Genomic DNA, 13,990 nt, shown 5'->3' on the forward strand with positions numbered 1-13,990 from the left:
CCTAAATTTGTGATACTAACAATAACAGATAATGTTTGACCACTCATTTGCATAAACTTTGGTAGCTACTAGCTATACAAATTGTGGCTAGTACACAAAGCAGACACCCAAACAAATATTTAGTTTGCATAATAATGGCAACATCAAGCCTCACCCACCTCAGTGATTGGGCAGGAGCATGAATGACTAAATTATCATAACCATAGGCCTTGCCCTGCTCTCATTATAGCGCAAATAGTGCTATCGAGTCCAAACACAACTTGCATGCAACTCGCGGTTGAAAAATAGTACAGAACTTGAGCGCAATTCCGCCCTTATTAAATTTCAAGCGAATCTCGAGACGTGTTTAGATTTGAATCTGGGTGTAAGTATGCTCTGCCTAAACGCTACGTGTCGTATGTTAACAGACAGAACATAGTGCAGGATACGCACAGGCATATGTGCAATATAAAGCATACTTGCCAACTCTCCCGGAATACCCGGGAGACTCCCGAATTCTGGGTAGGTCTCCCGGACTCCCGGGACAGCCATCAATTCTCCCGCATCTGACCACTTTCTAGTGAAGTGGGCAGATTTAAAGCCTCTATGATGCATCATTTTGGCCCGCCAATACGCCACAGGGGGTGGGGCCAAAATTACAGTATTTGCAGAGCCACGCCCCCTCACACCCACCTCTACTCCGAGACTCCCGGAGGCCAGCTTTTAAAGGTTGGCAACTATGATATAAAGTCACATCAAAACACATACAAAAAAATATATTTTCTAAAATAAATGAGCAACTCATAATACTATAATAATAACAAAATGATGTTTTAAGAATATATATATATATATTTCAATATTTCTTTGACATTATATACAGAAATAAGAATGTTCTTAATGCGCACTCGCATATAGTACAAAGACTATGTCGTGACAGTCATCACTATCAGTCAGAACTTATACCTGCCTTGTAGCTGGTGCAAGTGATACGGCTGAATCAAGAGTACCTACGAGAAACCCAAGACTTGAATTCACCACATCTGCATCGGACTGTCCTCTGCCCTTACTATACATTGCCTGACCACCCCCCTTTTGCCCATTAAATTGTGGACAGTCGTCAGTTCATTGCATGCAATTCCGTTCTTTGGCGTAAGTTCTATTTCAGAGCACTCCCAGAGCGAATTCAAGGAAGATACGGCACACGTGTAGGCTTATTCCAAATATGATTCAGGCCCTGAGTGGGCGGGGGTTAGGGGAGGGATGTTGGAATTAGCATCATCATATACCTTACCTTGCCCACTTGATGACACAAAGGGTGTAATCAATTCACACACACCTATGAGTTCCCTATGAGCAAACGTCATGTAAATATTTGCAATTTGATTTGATACTCTAGCAATGACAAAAAGCTGAACAATTCAAAACAGTTATACTTTATGGCAAATTACATAGATATTTGTGAGCAAATACAGATATGCAACTTAATTGCACAATTACTACACCAGTAACAGGCAACGTGAATAAGCTTGAGGGCAGCAAGTAGTGGGCCTCAAGTCTTCAAAGGGGCCATACAAAGGAAGGAGAGAGAGCGCAGTGCACTCCCTCCTCCTCCAGGTATACCATGTGACCTCCCTGCACTGTGCACTCCCTCCTCCTCCTCCAGGTATACCATGTGACCTCCCTGCACTGTGTACTCCCACCTCCTCCTCCAGGTATACCATGTGACCTCCCTGCACTGTGCACTCCCTCCTCCTCCTCCAGGTATACCATGTGACCTCCCTGCACTGTGCACTCCCTCCTCCACCTCCAGGTATACCATGTGACCTCCCTGCACTGTGCACTCCCTCCTCCTCCTCCAGGTATACCATGTGACCTCCCTGCACTGTGCACTCCTCCTCCTCTGGGTATACCATGTGACCTACCTGCACTGTGCACTCCCTCCTCCTCCAGGTATACCATGTGACCTCCCTGCACTGTGCACTCCCTCCTCCTCCTCCTATAGGTATACCATGTGACCTCCTTGACCTGTGCACTCCCTCCTCCTCCTCCAGGTATACCATGTGACCTCTCTGCACTGTGCACTCCCTCCTCCTCCTCCAGGTATACCATGTGACTTCTCTGCACTGTGCACTCCCTCCTCCTCCTCCAGGTATACCATGTGACCTCCCTGCACTGTGCACTCCCTCCTCCTCCAGGTATACCATGTGACCTCCCTGCACTGTGCACTCCCTCCTCCTCCTCCAGGTATACCATGTGACCCCCCTGCACTGTGCACTCCCTCCTCCTCCTCCAGGTATACCATGTGACCTCCCTGCACTGTGCACTCCCTCCTCCAGGTATACCATGTGACCTCCCTGCACTGTGCACTCCCTCCTCCTCCTCCTCCAGGTATACCATGTGACCTTCTTGACCTGTGCAGAGGAGGTCATGTGATGCGGAGATATAATCGAGGCAGGAGCAGCCAGCTGGGGAGCTGAAGCGAAGGCTACGCGGGCCGCCTGTTGCCCACCGCTGACTTACACTGTCAATCTGTAACCATGACAGGAATATACACATTTGCAGGCCTGGCATACACTCAGTATAAATACTGCGGTTATGGAGCTGGATGTATTTGAAGATATGTGTGAGTCAACATACACATGTAAGTACGAGTCAACATACACATGTAAGTACGAGTCAACATACACATGTAAGTACGAGTCAACATACACATGTAAGTACGAGTCAACATACACATGTAAGTACGAGTCAACATACACATGTAAGTGTGAGTCAACATACACATGTAAGTACGAGTCAACATACACATGTAAGTACGAGTCAACATACACATGTAAGTACGAGTCAACATACACATGTAAGTACGCTGCTTTGCTTACAGAATCTTTGCGCATAAGTTTGTAGCACAAAATTTGTCCAACCCTAATGGAGGTGTCTGGTGTTTGCTGGCCTGCCTTTACTTAGAGATGCTCAAACTTCCATCCCTCTCATTCTGGGCCTAATTCATCAATGAACGCAAAGCAAACTTAATGTGCATTTTTTTAAAACACACATACATCGGACATGCGCACATCCACATTCAATATAATAAAGTGTTTGTTTTTTTAATCACCCCCCCCCCTCCGCCAAATTACATTTATTAGGATGTTATAAATGTCTATGATACATAAAATACATTGTTACAGTTGCTCCTGATTGCAAACACATGTTCTAGCTGTACACACAGCTGTCATCACTAGTAATCGGCACTTCGACCAGACCTGTAGCTGGTGCAAGTGATACGTCTGAAAAACACGGACCTTAGAGACGCCCAAAGCTTGAATCGAACGCTGTTGCATGAGCTCCGGTTTGGCACGCCCTTACTGTACATTGGTTATGTGCATATGCCCAATCCTCTCCCTGTTCCACCACTGAACAAGAAGCACCTGAACGCTATACACGGTTTGGGAACAGAGCTGGACCCAAACCGTGACCCCTGGTACATCCGTGCCATACTGGTCACAGTTAAGTAGAAAATATTACATTATGTGGCACAACTGGTACAAACATATATAGTTATCACTAATCATTCCCAAATCTGCCCCATTATCCCATCTAATCCTTATTAATGCTATGATAATCTCACACTATGTGATTTTTTTTTTTATTTAGGCTGTTAAAAATGTAATTGCATTTCAGTAAAACTAATCTGGTAAATTTTTTTGCAAGTTTTATATCAAATTACAATTTTTGTAAACACTAAAACAAATTTAAGGAAAGGTCTACTCTTTGTTTTCTTTTTATAGAAGTTAAATGTCCAATATAAACCCAAAGATCTACTCATTTTCTAGATACACTCCCAAGCTGAGTGTATCTAACACTTACCTTTCCTGCAAATTCTTTATCTTCAGTGGCCAAATGTATGCACACACACACACACACACACACACACATATATATCTATATATCTATATCTTTATCTATATATATATGCTGTATATATAAGGTGGTTTTCTTTATTATTATTATAATTAATACGTTCTATTTTTATTTTAAAACCTGCACTAAACAAGTACGATTCTGCTTCCCACTGTAGTAATATATTATCTGGACATTTGAGCTTATTCTGCTATTTGTAGTACTATTATTGCTTTTAAAATAACTCTGTGTTGATGGTGTTAAGCGTGTTTATTTTCTGCTGAACTTAATCAGTATACCTAATACTTTCATGAACACCACTAGGAACATTTAACAAACAAAATTCTAAACTCTCAGCAAGAAGAGCCTTGGAACATGTCACAAGCCAGAAGCCTTCAGGCCTCCGAGAGGAACTTCCTTTTCGGTGTCTTTTACACATGGACTGCATTGTGATAGTCCAGGGCTGTCACTACTGTCCCTCAAGGGGACTTGACAGATTAAAAAAAAAAACACACAAAAAAAAAAACAATTTTAAGCTCCCATGCCCCAACGGGTGCCAAAGTCACTTCACAGAGCCTGAAAGATGACCGAGCTGACAGGATTTGACTTTTAGAGGTAAAAAGGTGACAGAATCTATCATGTGAACGGGGCAGCTAAGGGCCTCTGAGGCCGAATCTGCTCCCCGGATCTGGGGGCATACTGTTCTATTGAACGTATTTATCTCTTTTCAGGGGCCTAGGTACCACAGGGAAAGAAAAGTTGTTCAAAAAAAAAAAAAAGAGCTGGCAGAATTCAGGGGTGTAAATGATGAATTACTTTTCATCAGCTGAAAGGAAACATACTCTGGAACAATACTGAAAGGGAGCAGGAGCGTCTGACCTCCTGCTTCAGAGCAGCCAATATCTTCATTCAAGAAGACAACCATGAAATTACACAGAAAATGGAATTGTCATGAACGGGCCCTTGAAATTTCAGTATACAGTCATTACTGCATGGGAAAAAAAAAAAAAACAACCTTCATCCACTAATCAAAAACGTGAAACAGACAAGAAGGAAAATACAAACAGGCTTAAGAGTTACTTGTAAGAACAGAAAACAAATATTTGTCTATTCAAACTTTTACCCTAAAGTATCTCGGAGCCATTACGCCTACTGAACAACGTACTTGCTTTATGGTGATCTTAGGGGAGTTTTTGACATAAGACATTTTTCCGACCTACTTTGTGAAACCAAACAAACAGCCCCAAAACCGAATACATATAAAAAAAAAGCCATAAATAAATAATAATAATAAAAAAAAAAAAGCCAAAATAAAAAAAAAAAACATGCAACTACTTCCGCCCCCCAAAGAAAAAAGTTAAACATGTTAGCTGCAAGATATATGCAAATCACAAAGTGTTTTGCTGTAACTAAGCTGCATAGAAGGCGGAGCAGTTTTAAAAACAAATGCACAAAATATTTTAGGGGGCGAACTTTAACCAAATATAATACGCCTTGCAGCAGGAATTTCGTGTTTTAAATGTCCCCTTTTCATTCTCAAACTCTTGAGACACTTGTAAAATTTGTGTCTGGTTGTCACTTGTGATTGACCTGATTTGACGGGGGACTGACGTTCCCTAGCAGCGTAACTGTCCATTTATACATGCTGGGATTCAATAAGAAGCCATAATGTATTTATTCAACTGAAAACTAGATTTAAATGTTCACCTTGTGGGATTCTATTAATATTCTTTTAAGAATACAACTAGATCTATGTTAACATGCATATTTGCAACATATATGCAATTTGTTGTACAAATTAGACAAGCTCTAGTTAGGCCAAGTAATTGTTGATATTTGCATATAAAACAAACATATACATTATTATTCAATATAGAACTGTATACTGTATGTCTAACACAATAAAACATTAGATTTTTGTAACATCACAACGGCATTATTCCTCATCTTGTGTTACACTCAGATATTTGCTCTAATAAGGGCAATTAAATGCCCGTAAACTCACTTTTCAGTTACAATGTCTATATAAAAACTGAGATTACAAAAAATAATAATATTATACTAAGGAATTATGTAATATTTATAAGTAAATAAGTAACTATAAACACTAGAATGTAAGACATACACTAAAGTAAAGCCATTCATAAAATGGGATTTATACAGAATAATTTTTTCCCCCCACTAATATTTTTGGTTGTTTACAATGGAGTAATTATTCTAATAATTTAAATCCTGCGATCATGAAAGAATGTAATAGCACAATTTTTTTTTTTTTACAAGCTAGTTAACATAATGACATGGAAGCATGTGTAAAATCTATGTGGAATAATCTGTGCTCAAAGTCAGGAGTAAACAGGCTCGCTTGTTGCACATCATGTTTGCCTTCAATCTCTCAGCTCAGCAGGTTCAGTAATTGGGCATCTGAAAAGTTCCTATATTTCTATTTCCAGCTGGTAATACACAAAAGGCAGGAAGTTATCTCATTAATGGGGCACCGGCTTTATGCAAATTATACCACTAAGAAGCTTCTTTTCATACGTTTTCATAAATGACCTAATAAAGTTGGGATAAATGGACATATTCACGGCCCTTTGTTGTATTTTTAGCACAAGACTCTTTCTGTTACTGAAAATATGACTAAACGCTCCTTGTTCAAAGGGGGGGGGGTGTTTATGAAATCGGAACACTCAGACTCTTTATTCCTTCAGTTAATTTTATTGCAGAAAATTAACATAATTAGTTACAGAGAATGTATGACACAAGTGGAGAGACATGTACAAAAGAGAGAGGGTGAGATGTTCGGAAGGTGTTAGATCAAAAATGTTCAAAGTTCTCCAGACAAGTTCGTTTTATTTGTTCAATGCCTTAAGACACTTTTTTTTTTTTTTGTAACCATGAAATTTATATAATGAGATGCAGGCTACAGATGACATTAGCAATGTGCTGTGAGAAAGAGGTCAGTCTCGTCTGAAAGATAGTCAGTGTTCTTGCCCGTCATTAATTTACAGCTTCAAAGCACTGAGCATATGATAGTCTGATATGTTAAGCAAGATCTAGTTATCTTTAAATAACCATTTTTTCCAGTTATTAGGACTCAAAGATTTTCTAAACTTCTGACTAGGAGCAAAATTAAAGAACTGGGTGGAAAAAAAAAAAAGAAGCTAGAGCAAGATTAGAAACACGAAGATTGTTTTAGAAATAAATTTGCTGTTTTCACACAGCACAAGCTGGATCATAATTAAGATTTAGGAAAGAGTTTTGTGCGAAGTTTCGGAAAATACATTCTGCAAGGCTTGATGTCTCTACTTGAAAAGGCTAATCTGTTTGGAGAAAAGTAAACTTTGAAGTATTTACTTCTTGCAAATCCGTTATTATCTGTCTAAAGCATCTAAGAGGTGCACAGGGATCTAATCTAGAGTAGCACTAAGCAGTTGACTATGTAAAAATATATCTAGGTATATGATAGTATTGCAGTGGTATTTTCTAACTACTAGGGGGTGCAGAGATGTACTGTAGCGCAGTCCTTAAAAAAAAAAAAATCATCATCATCATCAATATTTATTTATATTTAGCGCTTTTACAATTGGGGACAAAAACAGTAATAAACAAACTGGGTAAAACAGACAAAGAGGTGAGAAGGCCCTTCTCGCAAGCTTACAATCTATGGGACAATAGGAGTTAGATACATGAAATTAAGTCTACATATTGCATTTCAGACCAACCAGATTGCAAAGGTAAAAATAATAATAATAATAATAATTATAATAATAATAATTACCCCACCTTTCTATTTTCAGTAAGGGCTCAATAAGTAGCAGAGAGTGAGTTTGCCTTACCGCTGTCTTGGGTCCTCCAAGCACTGAAGGCTGAAATATATTTGGAGCTAGATTTACTAAACTGCGGGTTTGAAAAAGTAAAGATGTTGTCTATGGCAACCAATCAGATTCTAGCTGTCATTTTGTAGACTGCACTAAATAAATGACAGCTAGAATCTGATTGGTTGCTATAGGCAACATCTCTACTTTTTCAAACCCGCAGTTTGGTAAATTTAGTTCTTGGTGCTCTGTGAATGTAAAATGAATTGGCTTCAGTTGAAGAACCCCCACCTAAAACATACCTGGGGGGCACCATGTAGCACAAGGAGGGCCTGAGTGATCAAGGAAAGTAAGGCAAAAAAAGGAGTAAATGTTCTCTGGGACAAACCATGTTACAATGCAAGGGGTGCCAATTAGTTTATTATTTTGCACATCAAATAAATACTGTCTGTTTTTATATCTAGCACACAAATACTTGATAGTTTTATTTTTACACTGAAACTTAAAGTTGATCTATGACATGTCTTATCTCAACTATAAATCTGTTCCCACATTTAAATTTATCTCCCCCCTCCAATGCAACATGGTTTTGCCCAGGTGCAAAGGTACTCTTCTTTTATGCTTTGCTCTCCTTAATGATTTAGGCCCAGGAGTGTCTAAATACGGACATCTTTAAGTCCTATTGTCTATTTTCCTTCAATTGAGACTCCTGATCCATGTAATTCTTTCCTATGGTGCAGCTCCCACTATCCAAAGTCCAGAGGATTATCAGTTTTTCACTCAGACGTGGTCATGGGTCAGTGTAATCAGAGAACCAATAACAAGCCTCAATCAAGAAATGGAAGAATGTGATTGGTCCTCCCACTTAGACACTCACTTCAACACCATTTAAAGGTGGTTAACAAAATTAATTTACCTGTTCTGCTTTAATAAAAACCCATCAGACACCAATGGGAAACCAGCTGCATGCTGCACATCCCAGGGTCACAGAGCTGGCAGCTCCCAGGAAAGAATCACTTGAGTGAAGTATCTATCAGAGACACACCACATCCGGCCAAGCTGTTAAGTCCTGAGAGGACTGGTGGAGAAGTAAAAGCTAAAGTCAAAGGATTATAGAAGGTAGAAGAGTGATGGATGAAGTCAAAGTCAAGGGATTTGAGAATGTGGAATATTGGAGAAGGAAGAATTGTGATATAGAGTCAAACAAAACAAGTCTTCTTTAAAGCACAACCAGAGAAATCCAAAACAAAACTTGCAAAGTTATGGTAGAACTGAGGGACTGTATAAAGGCTGACCTTTTCACTGAAGGATGGATTGCAGAGTAAAGAGAGCTGTGCAATAATCCAGATTAGGTGACTAGCTAGTTTGTCGTTCTTAGCAAAGTGCTGATTACAGGTATTGAGAGAAGGTGTTTGTGGCTGTCATTGTGAAATGTTTTCTGACAGCTGTTATCTGGAGCTAGTGTTGTGAATCCTCACACTAATTATTTTCTGACAGCTGTCATTTGGAGCTAGTACTGTGAATCCTCGCAATAATTCTTTTCCAACAGCTGTCATTTTGAGCTAGTATTGTGAATCCTCACAGTAACTGTAATCACCACCATCATACTACTTTATCCCCAAGCTATGGACCAAGGCTGCTTCCACCTTCAATTGACCATGGCTCCTGTACAGCATCAATATGGCAACCAAGAAGTGCTCCACAGCTTTGGACAGATTAGTAAGGAAGGAGGTAGTGAGCGGGAACTAATGATGAGTGTGAAAAGGAGTTCAGAGAGCAGTGTGGTGAATGTGGGTAGAAGAAATAGAGGCGGTAAGTTGAATAGGTGCATGGTGGAGTGATTTGAGACATGTGAATGTGTATGTGGATTAGTTGGGGTAGGTAATGAGAGAGTGGGTAGGAGCAATCCATGTAGTGTAGGTCAGTGGAGATTTCTTTGCTGACTCAGTGTCTGTGGTAATTGAGTGAACAGACTTGAACACGTGGTCACAGACAGTTGGAATTAGTGGGTTTACCAGCCAACAAAGGTTACAACATCAATCAGAGTTGAAATCAGTGGGTCTGGCAGCTGACTATAAATGGAAGTCCAGTAGATCCTTGGAACAACCTTGTTTTCGGTGTAATGACACTCAACACTACTGTGTAGTTTACTGTGGGTTTCCATAAATTTGAGATGCTTTATATCTGTTAGAACAAGGTTATCTAGGAGGTAGGACATGAGGTCGCACTAATGAGCTCTATCTAACTATAAATCTAGCTCCTGTGCACCATATCAAATACAACTAGAGCATATTTCCAGAAAAATATAAACATTTGGATTGACTTTAAATGAATGAATTAAAATTTGCAAATACTATGAACACTGCTTTGCTTTTCTATCAATACTAGTTTGAAAATGTTTCAGCTTTCACCTACAAACTCTACGTTGTGAGGCGTGACAATACTTTATTTATAAAACGGTCATGTTCTTCCATTGAATTAGGAAAATGAGGACATCATTCATAGAAGCAGCGACAACCCAGTCAAGGGTGTCTTTGAATATATCTTTTACAAACTGCTGACATGTAGCAGGTGCATTGAACAATATGAAAGGGACGACTGTATTGAAAACGTCCACAAGAATTTCTAAACAATGTCTTTCTTTCATCCCTTTTTCTGGTCCTGTCAAAGTTATAAGTGCAGTGACCACAAAGGTCAACTTTGGGAAAAGAATGTCCAGTTTCTGCAGCAGTTATGGAATGAAAGGAAGAGATATCTGTTTCTTATTGTGACTTTATTAATCTCACAGTAACTTATGCTAAGGCACAGACAAAATTCCATCTCTTGCTGGAGATTTTAAAAGTATCCATTTTAAATGCAAATATAGAGCTGAGATATAGATAATTCAGGGATGGATGCACATAAAAGGATAAGCAGGGCCAGGTAAATGGACAATCAGAGATGCGTAGGGTGGATGAATCTCTTTATTTTTTATTAAACGTGAGGAGCAACGGTGGAAGTGGATGGGTACCTGTGATTTCCTAAGCATTGCAGGAAAATAAGAAAATGGGAAACAACAATGACGTCAATAAAAGCAATGCAATAAAATCTCTCACAAAGCCTAATTGATTAAGGAGTAATGTGTCTTTAATAAAAAAAAATAATGTAGCGCCACTAATTACACAGCGCTCATTCACTTCAGTCCCTGCCCCATTGGAGCTTACAGTCTAAATTCCCTAATATACATACACACACACACACAGACACACACACACACACACACACACACACACAGACACATACACAGACTAGGGTCAATTTCGATAGCAGCAAATTTACCTACTAGTATGTTTTGCCTCACAGCACTGGGGTCATGAGTTCAATTCCCGACCATGGCCTTATCTGTGAGGAGTTTGTATGTTCTCCCCGTGCTTGCGTGGGTTTCCTCCGGGTGCTCCGGTTTCCTCCCACACTCCAAAAACATACTGGTAGGTTAATTTGCTGCTAACAAATTGACCCTAGTCTGTGTGTGTGTGTGTTAGGGAATTTAGACTGTAAGCTCCAATGGGGCAGGGACTGACGTGAGTGAGTTCTCTGTACAGCGCTGCGGAATTAGTGGCGCTATATAAATAAATGGTGATGATATTGCCTGTTTTGGAATTACTGACATTTAACTTGTCTTTTTTACATATTAGTAATAATTTTATTAACATTATAACTTTTATGTAAAGTGCTACCACAGTTTATCCGATCGTTTACCGACATCACCGCCATTTACATGTACATTAAACAGGAAGAATCTTTATATTTTCAAATCACATTATTTAGGATCAGAAGAGCCAGGTGTCAGGGCTGGAACGGCTGGTTACTGACCCTTTTAGTATATTTACAAGTAAATCCGTAGCTGTAGGCTGAATAGGCTCTCTATAAGCTTTGTATGAGAGTCCTGGAATTTCCGACACGGCAAATTACTGAATATTCAGAAGTGTAAAAAATGGATTGACTGGCAGGCTTAATAATATCTTATATATATTACATTGTAGAAGCCCCTCTGTGCAGATCATGTAAATTCACTTTTAATGGGTATAATATATTCTGATATTAAAATTAAATTACGTATTTTATGCATTATATGTAGAATGCTCTCCATACCTTCATGAAGGGCAATGTATTTTTTTTTTTATTAGAAATGCTACAGAGATTCATATGAAGCGGCAAATTTAAAGATTGGACTAAACTGTTCTCATTGATACATATGCTGAACTGATTGGCTTAACTCCGCATCCCGGACCAATGTATGGTCTAATCCACCTATGATGAGCTAAAGGTGTGAACGAGTGTAACTGTATCTGACAGTGGAGAAATATTTCTGCTGCTGGGGTGCTCATAAAAGAAGGTTTAGACATCTTGTTTAACCCATCAAATTTTATATTGTCACTCTACATTGATTTTATATTGCTTCAAAAAAAATTAAATAAAAACTAAATTATTAAAAGCATTCCGAGAGTAAACAGCAAAATACCATTTGTATGTTAACTGTTCAAGTCAATAAGTCGGTATTCAAACAGAATCCCACTGAAATAGACGGAACGTTTCAGGTAGGTTATCAAGCTGAGCAAAGAATCACTACCACACTGATGAGCCCTAGAGAGGGTGGATCAATCTGTCTGTAGATGAGATTCTTTCTTGGTGCTCCCCCACTTCTGCCGCACTGGGGTCATGAGTTCAATTCACGACCATGGCATTATCTGTGTGGAGTTTGTATGTTCACCCTGTGCTTGCGTGGGTTTCTTCCAGGTACTCCGGTTTCCTCCCACACTCCAAAAACATACTGGTAGGTTAATTGGCTGCTATCAAATTGACCCTAGTCTGTGTTTCTGTCTGTCTGTGTGTGTCAGGGAAGTTAGACTGTAAGCTCCATTGGGGCAGGAACTGATGGGAGTGAGTTCTCTGCACAGCGCTGCGGAATTAGTAGCGCTATATAAATAACAGGGATGAGCGGGCTCGGATTGCGCTAATCCGAGTGCACCCGAACAGTGCGGATCCGAAGGGATCCGAGCACTGTTCGGGTATTTCCGGCCGCGAAATCAATCCAAAACGAGGCTTTGACATCCAAGTCTCGCGTCGGATCTTGCGAGACTCGGATGTCATAAATTCCCCGCTTGCGGCCGCCATCTTCATTTGGGCTGAGATCAGGGAAGAGGGAGGTTGTAGTGTAGTGGTGCTCCTGTGATCAGTCCTGTGGTGCTTTATGCTTTTGTCCTGTGCTCTGTGCTGCTGAGTCCAGTGGTGCTTTGGCCAGTGCTCTGTCCTGCTGAGTCCAGTGGTGCTTTGGCCAGTGCTCTGTCCTGCTGAGTCCAATGATGCTTTTGTCCTGTGCTTTGTTCTGCTAAGTCCATAGTTATTTTAAAATTATTAAAAAATCCAGAAATATTAGTACTGCAATATTTACCTACGTTCACTGTTCTTGCAGTCCAGAAATATTAGTACTGCTAAATTAAAATACGTTCACTGTTCTTGCAGTCCAGAAATATTAGTACTGCAATATTTACCTACGTTCACTGTTCTTGCAGTCCAGAAATATTAGTACTGCTAAATTAAAATACGTTCACTGTTCTTGCAGTCCAGAAATATTAGTACTGCAATATTTACCCACGTTCACTGTTCTTGCAGTCCAGAAATATTAGTACTGCAATATTTACCTACGTTCACTGTTCTTGCAGTCCAGAAATATTAGTACCAGAGATTAAACTACGTTCACTGTTCCTGCATTCCAGAAATATTAGTACCAGAGATTAAACTACGTTCACTGTTCCTGCAGTCCATAAATATTAGTACCAGAGATTAAACTACGTTCACTGTTCCTGCAGTCCAGAAATATTAGTACCAGTGATTAAACTACGTTCACTGTTCCTGCAGTCCAGAAATATTAGTACCGGAGATTAAACCAGGTTCACTGTTCCTGATTGGTTTGTTAAAGTGCGAATGTCCTATTTCAACAACATCAGGGTGGGTGGGAGGGCTCAAGGACAATTCCATCTTGCACCTCTAGCAAACTCTTGCAAGCTGCCATCCTGTCTGCCACTGCAGTGCCACTCCTAGATGGGCCACGTGTTAGTGCCGCCCACTTGTGTCGCTTAGCTTAGACATCCAGCTACCTCGGTGCAACCTTTTGGACTAAAAACAATATTGTGAGGTGTGAGGTGTTCAGAATAGACTGTAAATTAGTGGAAATGAATGTTATTGAGGTTAATAATAGTGTAGGAGTGAAAAAAAAACAAAGATATGGATTTTAGCACTTTTTATGCTTTTTTTAA

The sequence above is a fragment of the Mixophyes fleayi genome, chromosome 7, assembly GCF_038048845.1.
Source record: "Mixophyes fleayi isolate aMixFle1 chromosome 7, aMixFle1.hap1, whole genome shotgun sequence".
In the NCBI taxonomy this organism is placed as follows: domain Eukaryota; kingdom Metazoa; phylum Chordata; class Amphibia; order Anura; family Limnodynastidae; genus Mixophyes; species Mixophyes fleayi.